The sequence below is a fragment of the Chiloscyllium punctatum genome, chromosome 10, assembly GCF_047496795.1.
Source record: "Chiloscyllium punctatum isolate Juve2018m chromosome 10, sChiPun1.3, whole genome shotgun sequence".
NCBI lineage: Eukaryota > Metazoa > Chordata > Chondrichthyes > Orectolobiformes > Hemiscylliidae > Chiloscyllium > Chiloscyllium punctatum.
In genome coordinates, this window is record NC_092748.1 from 84,652,645 (window position 1) to 84,670,257 (window position 17,613).

The 17,613-nt window shown below is 42.9% G+C and overlaps 1 protein-coding gene across 3 annotated transcripts in view; it reads left to right on the top strand.

The window, feature by feature from the left end:
• The window catches only part of thsd7ba (thrombospondin, type I, domain containing 7Ba), a 908,760-nt gene that overhangs the window by 794,791 nt on the left and 96,356 nt on the right, over positions 1-17,613 (top strand). The window lies entirely within an intron of this gene.

The window sequence follows — 17,613 nt, forward strand, 5'->3', positions numbered from 1 at the left end:
CAATTGCAACATTTAAGAGGCATTTGGATGGGTATATGAATAGGAAGGGTTTGGAGGGATATGGGCGGGTGCTGGCAGGTGGGACTAGATTGGGTTGGGATATCTGGTCGGCATGGACGGGTTGGACCAAAGGGTCTGTTTCCATGCTGTACATCTCTATGACTCTATAATAGGAAGGACGGACAGGGCACACAGTGGGACTGGTGGTCTAAAGAGTATTTGTTTTAATGCAAGGAGTGTAACAAGTAAAACAACTGAGCTTAGAAACTTGATTAGTACATGGGACTATGATGTAGTAGCCATTACAGAAATGTAGTAGAGAGAAGGGCAGCTCAACGGTATAGGGTTTAGATGCTTCAGGCAGAGAGACGCAAAATGTGTGGGGAGTTGCATTACTGAGTAACGAGAATGCACAGCTGCACTAAAAGAGGACATCTTGGAGGCTCATCCAGCGAGGCCCAATAGGTAGAACTGAGGAACAGGAAAGGTGCAATCTGTATGATGGGGTTAAATGATAAGTCTCCGCATAGCCACTGAACGATAGAGGAACAGATATACAGGCAGATCATGAGAAGTTGTAGAAGCAAGAGCGTTGTGATTTTAACTTCCTCCATATTGATTGGTCTTTCTTAGTGTCAGGGTCTAAAATAGTGCAGAATTGGAGGGTTTCTTGAAACAGTACATCGATAGTCAATTTAGGAAAAGGGCTGTACTAGAGTTTAGATTAGAGGCAGCATCTGAGGAGCAGGAAAATCGCTGTTTCGGGGAAAAACCCTTCATCAGGAATGGAGGCAGGGAGCCTCCATTGTGGAGAGATAAGTGGGGGTGGGGTGGGGCTGGGGAGAAGGTAGCAAAGAGTACGATTGGTGAGTGGGGTGGGGATGGAGGTGATAGATCAGAGGGCAAGGTGGAGCAGATAGGTGGGAAGGAAGATTATCAGGTAGGACAGGTCATGAGGACAGTGCTGAGCTGGAAGGTTGGAACTGGGGTGAGGTGGGGGAAGGGGAAATGAGGAAACTGTTGAAGTCTACATTGATGCCCTGGGGTTGAAGTGTTCCGAGGCGGAAGATGAGGCGTTCTTCCTCCAGGCGTCAGGTGGTGAGGAACCGGTGGTGGAGGAGGCCCAGGGCCTGCGTGTCCTCGGCAGAGTGGGAGGGGGAGTTGAAATTTGGGCCACGGGACAGTGTGGTTGATTGGTGCGGGTGTCCTGGAGACGTTCCCTAAAATAGTCTGCTAGGAGGCGGGCAGTCTCCCCAATGTAGAGGAGACTGCATTGGGAGCAATGGATATAATAAATGACATTGGTGGATGTGCAGGTGAAACTTTGATGGATGTGGAAGGCTCCTTTGGGGCCTTGGATAGAGGTGAGGGAGGAGGTAAGGGCTGTACTGGACTTAGTGGGATTGAAATTTCAGTGGGAGTGCATTTTGGGAACAGTGATCCTAATTCCATAACTTTAAAGAGAGTTATGGATAAGGGTAAGACTGGTCCTTGGGCAAAAGTGTGAAACAGTATTAGATAGGAACTGGAAAATCTAGATGGGGTTGGCCACATCTGACACGTAGAAGTTTTTTAAAGGTAGTTAATCAGAGTTCAGGACCAGCATGTTCCTGTAAGAATGAAAGATAAGGATGGCAAGATTTGGGATCCCTGGATGACAAAAGGTACTGAAAATTTAATCCAAAAGAGAAAGGAAGCAATTTAGGAAATGGTAATCAGACAAGGCCCTAGGGATTAGAAAAGAAGCAGGAAAGCAATTAAACAAGGAATTAGGAGGCCTGTGAGAGGCAAATAGAATTAAGGATGATTCCAGGGTATTTTATCTGTATATTTCGAGCAGGAGGCTGGCTAAAGAAAGGGTAGGTCCACTCAAGGTCAAAGGAGGGAATTCATGACGAGAGATAGAGGAAGTGGGTAAGGACCTTCTTGTGTACTTCACATCAGTATTCACTATGGAGAAGGGCGTGGATAATGGCAAAGTTAGAATTGGCTGTATTGATATTCTAGGCTGCGTCAATATTAAGAAAGGGGAGGTGTTAGGTACTTTGAAAACTAATAATGTGGATATGTCACCAGGGCGTGATGGAATCGATTCTGGATTAGTGGTGCTGGAAGAGCACAGCAGTTCAGGCAGCATCCAAGGAGCAGCGAAATCGACATTTCGGGCAAAAGCCCTTCCTCAGGAATAAAGGCAGTGAGCCTGAAGCATGGAGTCCAATGGGTGAGTGGGGAAGGGGATGAAGGTGATAGGTCATGGAGGAGAGGGTGGAGTAGATAGGTGGAAAAGGAGATAGGACAAGTCCGGAAAGTCATGGGGACAGTGCTGAGCTGGAAGTTTGAAACTCGGGTGAGCTGGGGGAAGGGGAAATGAGGAAACTGTTGAAGTCCACACTGATGCCCTGGGGTTGAAGTGTTCCGAGGTGGAAGATGAGGCGTTCTTCCTCCAGGCCTTGGGTGATGAGGGAGCGGCAGTGAAGGAGGCCCAGGACCTCCATGTCCTCGGCAGAGTGGGAGGGGGAGTTGAAATGTTGGGCCACGGGGCAGTGTGGCTGATTGGTGTGGGTGTCCCGGTGATGTTCCCTAAAGCGCTCTGCTAGGAGGCGGGCAGTCTCCCCAATATAGAGGAGACCGCATCGGGAGCAACGGATACAATAAATGATATTAGTGGATGTGCAAGTAAAACTTTGAAGAATGTGGAAGGCTCCTTTAGGGCCTTGGATAGAGGTGAGGGAGGAGGTGTGGGCGCAGGTTTTACAGTTCCTGCGGTGGCAGGGGAAAGTGCCAGGATGGGAGGGTGGGTTGTAGCGGGGGTGTGGACTTGACCAGGTAGTCACGGAGGGAACGGTCTTTGCGGAAGGCGGAAAGGGGTGGGGAGGGAAATATATCCCTGGTGGTGGGATCTTTTTGGAGGTGGCGGAAATGTCGGCGGATGATTTGGTTTAAGCGAAGGTTGGTAGGGTGGAAGGTGAGCACCAGGGGTTCTGTCCTTGTTATGGTTGGAGGGGTGGGGTCTGAGGGCGGAGGTGCAGGATGTGGACGAGATGCGTAGGAGGGCATCTTTAACCACGTGGGAGGGGAAATTGTGGTCTCTAAAGAAGGAGGCCATCTGGTGTGTTCTGTGGTGGAACTGGTCCTCCTGGGAGCAGATACGGCGGAGGCGGAGGAATTGGGAATACGGGATGGCATTTTTGCAAGAGGTAGGGTGGGAAGAGGTGTAATCCAGGTCGCTGTGGGACTCGGTGAGTTTGTAAAAAATGTCAGTGTCAAGTCGGTCGTCATTAATGGAGATGGAGAGGTCCAGGAAGGGGAGGGAAGTGTCAGAAATGATCCAGGTAAATTTAAGGTCAGGGTGGAATGTGTTGGTAAAGTTGATGAATTGCTCAACCTCCTCGCGGGAGCACGAGGTGGCGCCAATGCAGTCATCAATGTAGCGGAGGAAGAGGTGGGGAGTAGTGCCGGTGTAATTACGGAAGATCAACTGCTCTACGTAGCCAACAAAGAGACAGGCATAGCTGGGGCCCTTACGTGTGCCCATGGCTACCCCTTTGGTCTGGAGGAAGTGGGAGGATTCAAAGGAGAAATTGTTAAGGGTGAGGACCAGTTTGGCCAGATGAATGAGAGTGTCGGAGGAAGGGTACTGTTGGGGACGTCTGGAGAGGAAAAAAACAGAGGGCTTGGAGGCCTGGTTATGGCGGATGGAGGTGTAGAGGGATTGGATATCCATGGTGAAGATGAGGCATTGGGGTCAGGTTAACGGAAGTCTTGGAGGAGGTGGAGGGCGTGGGTGGCGTCTTGAACGTATGTGGGGAGTTCCTGGACTAGGGAGGATAGGACAGTGTCGAGGTAGGTAGAGGTGAGTTCAGTGGGGCAGGAGCATGCTGAGAGAATGGGTCGGCCAGGGTGGTCAGGCTTGTGGATCTTGGGAAGGAGGTCGAACCAGGCAGTGCGGGGTTCCCGGATTAAGAGGTTGGAAGCTGTGGGTGGGAGATCTCCTGAGGTGATGAGGTTCTGTATGGTCTGGGAGATGATGGTTTGGTGATGGGGGGGTGAGGTCATGGTCGAGGGGGCAGTAGGAAGAGATGCCCTCGAGTTGGCATTTGGCTTCAGCGGTGTAGATGTCAGTGCGCCAGACTACCACTGCGTCCCTGTGATGGAATCGATCCCAAGGTACTGAGGGAGGTCAGGCAGGAGATTGCTGGGGCTTTTACTGAGGTCTTTATCCCATCTTTAGCCACAGATGAGGTTCCAGAAGACTGGAAAATAGCCAATGTGTCTTCCTTGTTTAAGAAAGCAAGAGGGATAATTCAGGAAATTGTAGGCCAATGAGTCTCACAGTTGTAAAAATGGAGGACTTTAATTTTTCAAACATTAACTGGGGCCACCATAGTATTAAAGGTTTGGTTGGTGAAGAATTTGTCAAATGTATTCAAGAACATTTTCTTGCTCAATGTGTGGATGCTTCTACTGGAGAAGGAGCAACACTAGAACTTTTTTTGGGCAATAAGGCAGGTCAGGTGACTGATAAATACTCTGGGTCTAGCGAACATTATTCTATTAGTTTCAAAATGCTTATGGAAAAGGATAACCTTTCCAATAAAAGTTAAAGATTTTAATTAGTGTAAGGCAAATTTTAATGGTATAAGACAAGAGCTTTCAATATCCCGATAAGAGTTCAGGGGCATTATGTGCATGTTAGAGTGAAGGGTAAGGTTGTTAAGATTGCAGAACAATGGATGAATAAAGATATTGAGGCTCTATTCAAGAATAAAAGACAATCTTATTTTAGATATCAACAACTTGGTTCAACTAAATCTCTTCATCGATATAAAGAGTGTGGGAGCATTCTTAAGAAAGAAGTCAGGAAGACCAAGAGAGGATATGAGATAACATTGGCAGATAAGGTTAAAGATAATCCAAAGAGATACTACAAATACATTAAAAGCAAGTGGGTAATCAGAGAGTGGATACAGCCCCTTAAAGATCAAGGAGATTGCCTTTATATTGAACCCCAGGTGATGAGAATGATACTAAATGAATATTTTGCATCAATTTTCACTGTGTAGAAAAAAATGGAAGTTAGAGTAGGCAGAGAAATATGTTTTGATGTTGTAAAAACAGTTCACATTACAATAGAGGAGGTTTGGGAGGTCTAAAAGAATATAGAGGTAGATAAATCTTGACGACCTGTTCTAATGTATCCCAGAACGTTATGGGAAATAAGGGAAGAAATTGCAAGAATGCTTGTAGAAATATTTGCATCATCAATAACTGCAGGTGAGGTGCTAGATGGCTGAAGGCTGGCTAATGTACCTTTGTTTTAATAAAGGTTGTAAAGAGAAACTGTGGAACTAGTGACCTGTGAGTCTCATTTCAGTTGCGGGCAAAGTGTTGGACGTAATTTTAAAAGATAGGATTTATGGACATTTAGAGGGGCAAAAATTGATTAGGAATAGTCAACATGAGTTTGTGTGAGGAACTAGGAGTCTCATGAGCTTGATTGAATTTTTTGAGGAAGTTACTAAAAAGATTAATGATGGCAGAGCAGTACACCTTGTTTACTTGGGCTTTAATAAAGGCTTCGACAAGGTTCTGCATGGTAGACGAAATTAGCAAAGTTAGGTCACATGAGCTTCAGGGTGAGCTGGGCAATTGGATACATAATTGGCTTAAAGGCAGGAAACAGAGGGTAATGTTGGAGGGTTGTTTTTCAGACTGGATATCTGTTACTAATGGTGTTCCATAGGGATTAGTTCTGGATCCTCTTCTGATTGTCATTTATATAAATGATTTGGATGAGAATATAGAGGACATGTTTAGTAAGTTTGCAAATGACACCAGAATTGGTTGCATAGTAGAAAATGAAGAAGGTTTTCTAAGGTTAAAAAGGGATCTTGATGAAATGAGTCAATGGGCTGAAAATGGCAGATGGAATTCAGTCTGGATAAATTCAAGTTATTGCATTTTGGTATAACAAAAAAAGAGTAGGGCTTATACAATTAATGGTAGGGTCTTGGATAGTGTTGTAGAACAAATGGATCTAGGGATTAGATTCCCTACAGTGTGGAAACAGACCCTTCAGCCCAACAAGTCTACACCAACCCTTTAATGAGTAACTCACCCAGACCCATTTCCCTCCAACTAATGCACCTAACACTATGGGCAATTTAGCATGGCCAATTCACCTGCCCTGACATCTTTGGATTGTGGGAGAAAACCCACACAGACACGGGGAGAATATGCAAACTCCACACAGACAGTCGGCCAAGGCTGGAATCAAACATGGGTCCCTGGCACTGTAAGGCAGCAGTGCTAACCACTGAGCCACCGTGCCGACTTCAGGATTCAGGAATATAATGCTTAGAAGTTTGCATCACAGACAGACAGAGTGGTTAAAAACATATTTGGCAGACTTGCCTTCATTGTTCAGTCCTTTGAGTATAGGAGTTGGGAAACCATGTTGAGGTTCTGCAGGACATAGGTGAGGCCTCTATTGGAATACTGTCCCGTTCTGTTTGCCCATTTATAGGAAGGATATTATTAAGCTGAAGAGAGTTCAGTAGGGACTTACCAGGATGTTGCTGTATATAGAAGGTTTGAGTTAAAAAGAAAGAATGGAAAGGCTGGGACTCGATTCACTGGAATGGAGGCGGTTGAGAGGTGATCTTATAGAAGTTTGTGCTTTGTGTATGGAAAGAACTTCCAGAGGAAGTGGTAGATGTGGGTATAATTACAATGTTTAAACATCATTTGGATAAGTACGTGGATAGCAAAGATTTGGAATGATATGGGCCAGGAGCAGGCAGGTGGGACTGTTTTAGTTTGGGATTATGGTCAGTATAGACTGGTTGGACTGAAGGGTCTGTTTTCATGCTGTATGACTCTATGACTCCATCAGTGATAGGGAAATTATTGGAGAAGATTTTTAGGGACAAGATGATTGGTATTTGAAAAAGAATGGACTTAATAGGGATAGTCAGCATGGCTTTTTGTGGAGGAGGCCTTGTCTCAGAAATTTTGTTGCGATTTTTGAGGAAGTGATGAAGATGATTGATGAGAGTAGGGCAGTAGATGTTGTGTCCATGGACTTTGCTAAAGCATTTGATGTGGCCTATCATGGTGGGCTGGTCTAGATGATTTAATCACAAGGGATCCATGAGGAATTGGTAAGTTGGATACAAAATTCGATACAGATACAGAGGGTAGTTGTGGATGGATTTTTTTCTGACTGGAGATCTGTGACCAGAGGTACATTTGGAGATAACACAAAAATTGATGGTTTTGTGCAGAGTGAGGAAGATTCTCATAGCTTACAGCAAGATACATCAGTTGAAATGTTGGATGGAGAAATGGCAGATGAAGTTTAATCCAGACAAGTGTGTGTTGATACATTTTTGGAGGTCAGATGCAAGAATAAGGTATATAATAAATGGTACGGCCACTTGGAGCGTTGATATATGGGTTTCTCCAGCATTCTCTGTTTGTTTAGGACTTAGGCTAACAGAAGAGGTAGATAAGCAGCAAATTTGATTTATGTGATTTATTTATTGTCACAGGTATCTTGTTATAAAATACAGTGAAAAATTTGTATAGTGGATAGCAAAGTATGAATTGATTTACTTTGGAAGAGAGATTAGGGGAAAGGCAGCATTGACTAAATGATACAATTGTGAAGAGTATACAAGGACAGAGGAATTCAAACCTGGGAATTCAAATGCAGAGATTCATGAAGATGACAAAACATATTGTGAGAGTAGTTAGCAAAACATATGAAATCTTAAGCTTCAAAAATAAGGATATTCAGTTCAAAAGCAGGGAATTTATGTAGAGCCTGTATTCAGTTCAGATTCAGTTGCAACTGGATCTTCTGGTTACCACTTGGAGGTCAGATGCAAGAGGGAAGTCTACAATAAATGGCAGGACCTTTATAAGCATTGATATATGGAGCAATCTTTGGGTGCAAGTCCATACCTCCCCAAAAGTGACAATACAAGTGTATAAGGTGGTAAAATAGGTGTATGCATGTTTGTCTTCATTAGTTGGGGATTGAGAATTAAAGTATAAAAGTCAGTGCAGCTATATGAAAATTTAGTTAGGTCACATTTGGAACATTGTCTGTAGTTCAGGATGCCACACTATAGGAAGGATGTGAAGGCTTTGGCAATATTGCAAAAGAGCTTTACCAGGATGTTTCCTGGATTGGAGTTTATTCACTATAAGGAGAGGTTGACAAGCTTGCATTATTTAGGCTAGAGCATCAAATGTTGAGGAGCGACATGATAGAAGTATAAAAAGTTATGAGAGGCATGGATAAGGTGGATAGTCACAGTCCTTTTCCCCAATGTAGAAATGTCAAATGCTTGGAAGCATAGATTCAAGGTGAGAGAGTGAAAATTTAAAGGAGATGTGTGAGGAAAGTTTTTTATACGGGTAGGTGCCTGGAACTTGCTACCAGGGTAGGTGGTAGAAGCAGCTCCAATAGCGACATGTGAATAAGCAGGGAATATAGAGGTATTGACCTTGTGCAGACAGATGGGATTTGTTTAGTATTGCATCCTTATCAACACAGACATGATGGGCCAAAGGGCAGTTCCTGTGCTGTACTGTTCTATGTTCTATGTTGTGGATTAGAGTGGTGCTGGAAAAGCACAGCAGTTCAGGCAGCTTCCGAGGACCAGGGAAATCGACATTTCGGGCAAAAGCCCTTCATCAGGAAAGAGGCAGAGCGCCTGAAGGGTGGAGAGATAAATGAGAGGAGGGTGGGGGTGGGGAGAAAGTAGCATAGAGTACAATAGGTGAGTGGGGGTGGGGATGAAGGTGATAGGTCAGGGAGGAAGGTGGGGGAAATTAGCAAAGAGTACAATGGGTGAATGAGGGTGGGATAAATGTGATAGATCAGAGAGGACGGTGGAGTGGATAGGTGGAAAGGAAGATAGGCAGGTAGGACAAGTCATGGGGACAGTGCTGAGCTGGATGTTTGGAATTGGGGTGAGGTGAGGGAAGGGGAAATGAGGAAACTGGTGAAGTACACATTGATGCCCTGGGATTGAAGTGTTCCAAGGCAGAAGATGAGGCATTCTTCCTCCAGGTGTCGGGTAGTGAGGGAGCGGCGGTGAAGGAGGTCCAGGACCTCCATGTCCTTGGCTGAGTGGGAGGGGGAGTGGAAATGTTGGGCCACGGGGCGGTGTGGTTGATTGGTGTGGGTGTCCCAGAGATGTTCCCTAAAGCGCTCTTCTAGGAGGCATCCAGTTTCCCCAGTGTAGAGGAGACTGCATCGGGAGCAACGGATACAATAAATGATATTGGTGGTCATTTATTGTATCCATTGCTCCTGATGCGGTCTCCTCTACATTGGGGAGATTGGACGCCTCCTAGCAGAGCGCTTTAGGGAACATCTCTGAGACACCTACACCAATCAACCACACCATTCTGTGGCCCAACATTTCAACTTCCCCTCCCACTCTGCCGAGGGCAATACTTCAACCCCAGGGCATCAATGTGGACTTCACCAGTTTCCTCATTTCCCCTTCCCCCACCTCACCCCAGTTCCAAACTTCCAGCTCAGCACTGTCCCCATGACTTGTCCAACCTGCCTATCTTTCTTTCCACCTATCCACTCCACCCTCCTCTCTGACCTATCACCTTCATCCCCACCCCCACTCACCTATTGTACTCTATGCTACTTTCTCCCCACCCCTACTAGATTGGGTTGGGATGTCTAGTCGGCATGGACAGGTTGGACCGATGGGTCTGTTTCCATGCTGTACATCTCTATGACTCTATGACTCTAAATGGGACTAGATTAGGTTCGGATATGTGGTTAGCATTTGCGAGTTGGACTGAAGGGTCTGTTTCTGTGCTGTATACCTTTATGATTCTATAACTGGTGATAATAATGCAATGTGGATAGACCCGTCATCATGTGGGGAAACAATGTGTGGAACTGCATGAGTCTCTTCAAGGGATCCCTTATTCAAGGTGTCAGTGACAAATTGAGAGACGTAACATTTAGATGTTGGGGGGAGATAGATGGGGATGGTGTTCTTAGAAGCCACTCCTCTGGCCTAGGTCACTCCATGAGCGTTGGCTCATGGGTGTTTTGACTTCAAAAAACACTCTCTCCCCTGTAACACTGCTGTGCAAAGGAGTTTCTGGTCTCAGGTTGGCTGGCAGGTCTCAGCAGATGGAACTTTCTGCCCTGGAATCCTGATTCCATGAAAGGCCTGCTTGCATCCTCAACTATTGGCTGGTAATATGGCAGGCTGTCCCAGAAGGAGCCAGCACAAATTTTTGCCACCTCTGGCACCAGCAGCCAAATCCACCATCGCCTTAATAAAACTAGCATCACTTACATAAACCTACTGTCACCTGCATAAAGCCACCATCAACACCATAAAACTTTCCCACCTGTATGACATTGATGGACCAAATATACTCAATATCACATGCTACCACTAAGTTATCTTGCATTTTACAGTGGTGCTAAGGAGGATACAATTCAGGTATCAATTTCTTTAGAATGAACTCAGTTAACATTTTCTTCACTAAACCTGAAAGTATTACAGTCTATTTGAACCAGGCATAAATATTTCCTGCTGTCAACAGCAGCCTGCACACTCATTGCAGAATTGTTTGTTGGAGGAGCATTAATAACAATGACAGCAGCAACTGGAGAATGGTAGAAGAAGCAGTACCAATTCCAGTTGAAAACAAATTATCTGTCTTATTGAAATGCAGTGCCTGAGGAGAATAAATCTCAGTAGGTAAGTTCTCATCGACCTACGCTGTAAATTGCAGAGTTTAGTGCTCACTCTGCAGTTGCCACTGCTTCTGCAATAGCAGTCAAGGTGATGGTGACAATTAACTTCTCGACTACTGGCTTCTTCCAGGTATATTTTCAGCAATTGTGCATAGGCGTCTTGTTTGAGAAGACATATCCATTCATGTTTCATGGCATAGTTAGATTACTAAGTAATAAATTACACACATTTAACACATTTAATGTAGTAGCATGTCCCAAGGTGTTTCACTGCTTGACAGAAAGATGTCAAATAGAAGGATATGAAGAAACATCCATCATGGAGTTAGCCATTTGCTCTCTCAAACGTGTGCTGCCATTCAATAAAACACCTAACCTCATTTACCCAATGAAGCTCCTTGTTATGCTTAACAAGAGTTAGACTTATGGAGTCCTACAGCACGGAGACAGGCCCTTTCATCCAAACTGGTCCACGCCGACCAAAATGCCCATCCACACTAACCCCATTTCTTTGCACTTTGCCCTGCTGCAATACAAATCCATGTATTTGTCCAAATGCCTTTTAAATGTTGTTAATGTATCCACCTCAACAACTTCCCCTGGCAGCTCATTCCAATTGCGTACTACCCTCTGTGTAAAATAAATGTCCCTCAGACTCCCTTCTATTCTTTCCCTTCTAACCTTAAACTGATGCCCTTTCGTCCTCAATTTCCCAATCCTTGGAAAAAGACTGAGTGCATTCACCCTATCCAAGCCCCTCATGATCTTATAAACTTCTTTAAGGTTTCTCCCTCAGTCTCCTATGCTTTAAAGAAGTCCTAGCTTGTCCAACCTCTCCCTGTAACACAGAACGTTGAGTCCTGGCAACATCCTTGTAAATTTTTTTCTGCACTTTTTCCAGTTTAATAACATCCTTGCAAAAACAAGGTGACCAAACCTGTACACAATACTCCAAGTGCTGCCTCTCCAACGTCCCGTGACATAAAGCTGGTCCCCTTTTTCTAAAAGCTGTTCCTTTTCTCAATGATACTGTGTCCTTGGTTTTTCTTTCAGAGGGGGTATAAAACCCTCCCAGCTCTGAGGTGACTGGCTTGGTACAGAGATGAAAAAGGATGTTGAGAGGCCTTTTGTTTAAATGTAAACAGATGAGACTTCAGGCCAAAGTGGTCATGTTTTAGAAGTAACCTGTATAATGAAAGGGGAATGGTCAGCTCTCTAGCTGAACAGTTCAGTCCAGAACTAGTTAGGAGTTCAGCTATGTGGAAACAGGCTGCAAAGCTCTCTCTCTCTCTCCTTCTGCCCTTCTGACTTCAACCTGTAAGCATTTGTTCCATTTTAACTGTTTTTTAAGCAGGTTTGCTTATTAGGACTGTTGTGTATATTTGGTATAGCATAATTACGTCTAGAATGGATAGAATGAGTTCTGTGAGGGTTCTTTATTCTGTTCTGTGTATTTCATTGTGTAATTTTGTGAATAATTTTTTTGTCTATTTAAAACCTGGTAGTCAACCGAGCTAACTTACTCCGGGTAATTTTCACTGTATACTTACCGAAACAAATTACAAAGTTATGGTCTGGGCTGCCACTTTAGAACGTTTCGAGTGGTCTAGTCTTGTCCACAGCACCTGTACAACTGCAACGTAACTTCCCAACTTCTATACTCAGAGTCCTGACTGAGGAAGGCCAATACGCCAAAAGCCTACTTCACTGCCCTGTCTACCTGTGACTCCATTTTCAGAGAACTGTGAACCTGAACTCCAAGGTCCCTCTGTTCCTCGACATTCCTTGAGGCCCATTCACCATGAAACTCCAACCTTGATTTGACTTTCCAAAATGCAAGACCTCACACTTAACTGTATTTCGCGGCCCACTTCACCAGCTGATGAAGGTCCTGCTACAATTTCTGATAACCTTCCTCACTGTCCACGATACCACCTATTTTAATATTATCTATAAACTTACTAAACATGCCTTGTACATTCTCATCCAAATCATTAATATAAATAACAAACAACAATGGGCCCAGCCCTGAGGCATCCCACTAGTCACAGGCCTCCAGTCTGACATCTTTCCACTAATATCCTCTACTTCCTATCATCAAGCCAAACGTGAATCCAGTTTGCCAGGTCCCCCTGGATTCCATACGATCTAATCTTCTAGAGCAGCCTACCATATGGAACCCTATCAAAGGCCTTACTGAAATCTATATAGACTATGTCTACTGCCCTGCCCTCGTCAACCTTCCTGGTCACTTCACCAAAGAATTCTCACAAATTTGTGAGGCATGATGTCCCATACATAAAGTTGTGCTGACTATTCCTAATCAAACCCTGTCTTTTCAAATGCATGTATATCTTATATCTCAGGATCTTTCCAAGTAACTTAGGCTTACTGATCTATAGTTCTCAGGATCTACTTTGCAGCCCTTCTTGAATAAGGACACAATATTTGTTACTCTCCAGTCTTCTGGGGCCTCACCTGTGGCTAATGATGGTACAAAAATATCAGCCAGGGCCCCTGCAATTTCTTCTTTAGCTTCTTGCTGTATTCTTGGATGTATCTGGTCATGACCAGGAGATTTATCCACCTTTATACATTCTAATACGTCCAACACTTCGTGTACTGTGATATGGATTTCGTCAAAGGTATGACCACTAACTTCCCCAAGTTCCCAAGTCTGCATGTCTTTCTTCACAGTAAACATAGAGGGGAAATATTCATTGAGGATCTCACCCACCTTCTGCAGTTCCATACATACATGTCCACTTTGGTCATTGAGGGGGCCTATTCTCTCTCTAGTTATTCTTTTTCCTTTAATATACTTAGTGAACCTCTTTGGATTCAACCCAATCTTCTCAGCCAAGGCTATCTCATTCTCCATTTTCACCCTCCTCATTTTCTTGTTCAGTAAACTTCTGTATTCCCTATATACCTTCACGGGTTCCCTAGACCCCAGCTGCCTGTAACTGAGCCATGTTTCATTCTTTTTTTCTGGTCTAACCTCAATATCCCTGTCATCCCTATTCCTGCCAGCCTTGCCCTTCATCGTCACAAGAACATATAGACCTTGAACTCTAGCTATCTCACCTTTAAAGCCTCCCACTTGCCAGAGGTCTCTTTGCTTGTAAACAAACTATTCCAATCAACCCTAGCAAACTCCTATCTAATTCCACCAAAATTTTATCTTGGCCCAATTTAGAACTTGAACCTGAGGACCAGTTTTGCCCCTCTCCATAACTATTTTAATATTCTAAAATTGGTCATTCTAAAAGTTCTCGATCTTATTTTCAAATACCTTCATGGCATTACCCTTCACTATTTGTATAATCTCCTTCAGCTCACAACCTTCTGAGATACATGTGATCATCTAATTCTGGCCTCCTGCGCATTCCTGACATGAATCATTCCACCATTAGTAGCTGTGCTTTCAACTGTGTATCCATGATGTGGAGGTACCGATGTTAGACTGGGGTTGACAAAGTCACAGAACACCAGGCTGTAGTCCAACAGGTTTATTTGAAATCACAAGCTTTCGGAGCACTGCTCCTTCATCACTTCATCCAAACTGTTCTCAAAGCTTGTGATTTCAAATAAACCTGTTGGATTATAATCTGGTGTTGCATGATGTCTGACTTTTTCAATTGTGTAGACCCTGAACTCTACAATACACCCCCTGCACCTCTTTGTCTCTTCACCTTAGTTTTCTCCTTTAAGCCATTTCTTCCCTCTCTGGTTTTGCTCTAAGCTTTTGATCATCTTACGTAACTCTTTTTCTGTGACTCTGTCTTTCATAATGCAAATACTGAAGTGGTTATCATGAAAGACTCCTCTCGCTTGAGGCACGGTAACCTTCAGGTTAAACTTGCAGTAATCTCTCTCTCTCTCTCATGAGGGAGCAGTTGGATAGTCTGATAAAACTGTGGCAACTTTATGCTAAAGTAATACATTTCTGTTTGTCTGCGAATGAGGATAACGGTTTTAACTTCAGTATATATGGGAGCTCGATGATGAATAAAATGAAGAAATTATTATTTGCACAGGTTGGAATTCATGGAAATACTTGGAGAAAGCAAAGTTGGAGAGGGCATGATAAATGATTGGCATTGATTACTCACACACCAAGATGAGAGATTCTAAAAACTAAATCTAAATAATAAAAACAATTTGGTTTTGTAAACATTTAAACTGTGGTGTGATGCAAGATATGAGATCAAATTTGGAGAGTTCAATTATTCTGGCCTCACTTAGCTCCTTTAATTGATTCTGCCTGATTCTTCTGTGGAGTATATTCTTGGAACAGGCAAAATACTGAGCTTGTTTTTGGTACATGTAGTGACTAACAACTTCGGCTTTGGATGTCATAGAGTCATAGAGATGTTCAGCATGGAAACAGACCCTTTGGTCCAACCCGTCCATGCCGACCAGATATCCCAACCCAATCTGGTCCCACCTGCCAATCCAGTTGTAAATTGTAGTTAAAATTGGGCTAGCTTTGTAAATGTACTTTTCTTTGGCCCAGATTTCTGCTAAAACTCATTTGAAATTGTTGAATATAAAATCTTGAGTGAACCAGTAGAATCAGATAACATTTTAGTCAAGAAGATTGTGAAATATTAATCTGTATGCCGAAGAGAAGTATTGTGGTGCTGTTTTATTAATACAGCTGAAAATGGGTCAATAACAAATTAAATCAGCATTTTTTATCCAATGTTTAGTAACCAACTATTGTTACCCAATTTTAAATAATGAACATTACTTTTTAGAGAAGAGCTTTTGAATTACTTTCTTGTTTCATTCATGTATGCTGGTTGGGTTCTGTAGAAAATCATACTTAGAAGCCTTTTTAAAGTGCCTATAAATAACAAGCTTAATTTGAAGAAACTCTTTTAAGGCTTGGAAGCAAGTCAAATTAATGGAGTCCAGCACGGTAGTTAAGTCTGTCTGGCACTGTGGCCAATTTTGTGCTTTCCACTGCAGCATTGCTTAAATAATTACTAACGATTGCAAAACTCAGACTGCACTGGATGGAATTTTTGCTTGAAGTTCCTCTATCTTTTGCATTTCTGGTTGATTTAAAGTGAGTTATTTATAACCTAATAGAAACTTCAAGCCATTATCTTCAATACATTCTGTTTCATGTTAGATTAGTTGCATGTTATCTAAAAATAAATGGAAAGCAACAAGACTGCACATAAAAGTATAAACACAGAAGTGTGATTGTGGAATGAACAGGGAGAATGATATGTCATAATGCTTTAAGCAGAAGCATTGGTTGTAGACTTTAGTATGATTTTAAACATTAACTACTTCCAAACTTATCTATGCTCACAAAATCCTCACTAACCTGAAAAAAGAACTCAGGTCTGCATTGAAAATGCATTTTAGAAACAGAACAACATTAAGAAGAAGACTAGGCCATTCTGATCCTCAGGCTTGCTCTATTGGTCAGTTAAGTTCATAGCCAATGTGCTCATTTTTCTGCCTTCACAACGTATCCTTTTATAACTTCTATATAACAAAAATGTCTTGATCGCAATCCTTTCCAGATACTCAAGCTGTAACATCATTTTTCAATGCTTCAAAAATACCAGGGATTAGTGGTAATCCTGAGCACTTCAGGAAACTGGGCATCAGTGAATTTTAGGCATACTATTCCCAATGGATCTACCATTTATGACAGTCTTAGTGGCTACAAAACAAGCATTTCGTTCACAAGCATTTCCCTCGTTAAAACCACTGGGTGATACCTAAGTGAGATAAGTAAGAATCAGGCAAGAAACCAAGACTTGCTCATTGTGCATGAAACATGTTGTCTTCACAACTGTAATTGTCTTTATTGCATAACAACAATGAACAGACACTGCTTATATTGTAGTAGACCCATTACCAATAAAACTAAATGTGGCTGGGTATGTGAAATTGTTTAAGTGATTTTGGGGAGGCAATAACCTAGTGGTATTATTGCTGGACTGTTAGTCCAGAGACCCAGGTAATATACTGGGAACCTGAGTTTGTACCCCACCATGTCAGATGGTGGAATTTGAATTCAATAAAAAGAATTAAGAATCTAATAGTGACCATGGAACCATTAAATGAAAAACCACTGAACAGCAGATGCTGGAAAACAGAAATTGCTGGAAAATCTCTGCAAGTCTGGCAACATCTGTAGAGAGAAATCAGTTAACATTTCAGGTCCAGTGACCCTTCTTCAGAACTGTTGTTGTTGTTGACCATGAAACCATTGTCAATAGTCAGAAAAACCTATCTGGTTCACTTTAGGAAAGAAATTGCCATCATTACCTGGTTTGGACTCTACATAACTCTAGACCCACAGCAATGTGGTTGACTCTGAATTGCCCCCTGGGTGGACAATAAATACTGACCAAACCAGCAATGCCTGCATCCCATGAATGAATAAAGAAAGAATGAATGATTATGATTAAAACAAATCCTTATGCATATCAGCAGATTTTACAGGTGAGTTTTCATTCAGTGTTCACAATGCTTTCGTGGACTGGACTTTTGTGCTGAAAGGAGGAATCTAAGAGTTTGGTGCAGTTGGAAAGTAGCCTGATAGTCATATTTGCAGAATACAGGATTCCATGATCCAGCAAATAGTAATGCTCTTGAAAGTCATAACATAGTCAAACAAAAACTGGATTCTATGTCACAACGAAAATGTAAGAGGCTGGGCTTTCACAACATTTATGTCAGCGTTAGGAAAGAGAAAAAAATGTCCATTCTTCTTTTGAAATGTTTGAAAGGGTTAGAATGTGGGTGATATCACCTACTACGATGTCAGAGATCACATGATAAAGACTTTTAGCGAAGACTTCAGTGGCAACAGGCATGTCTTG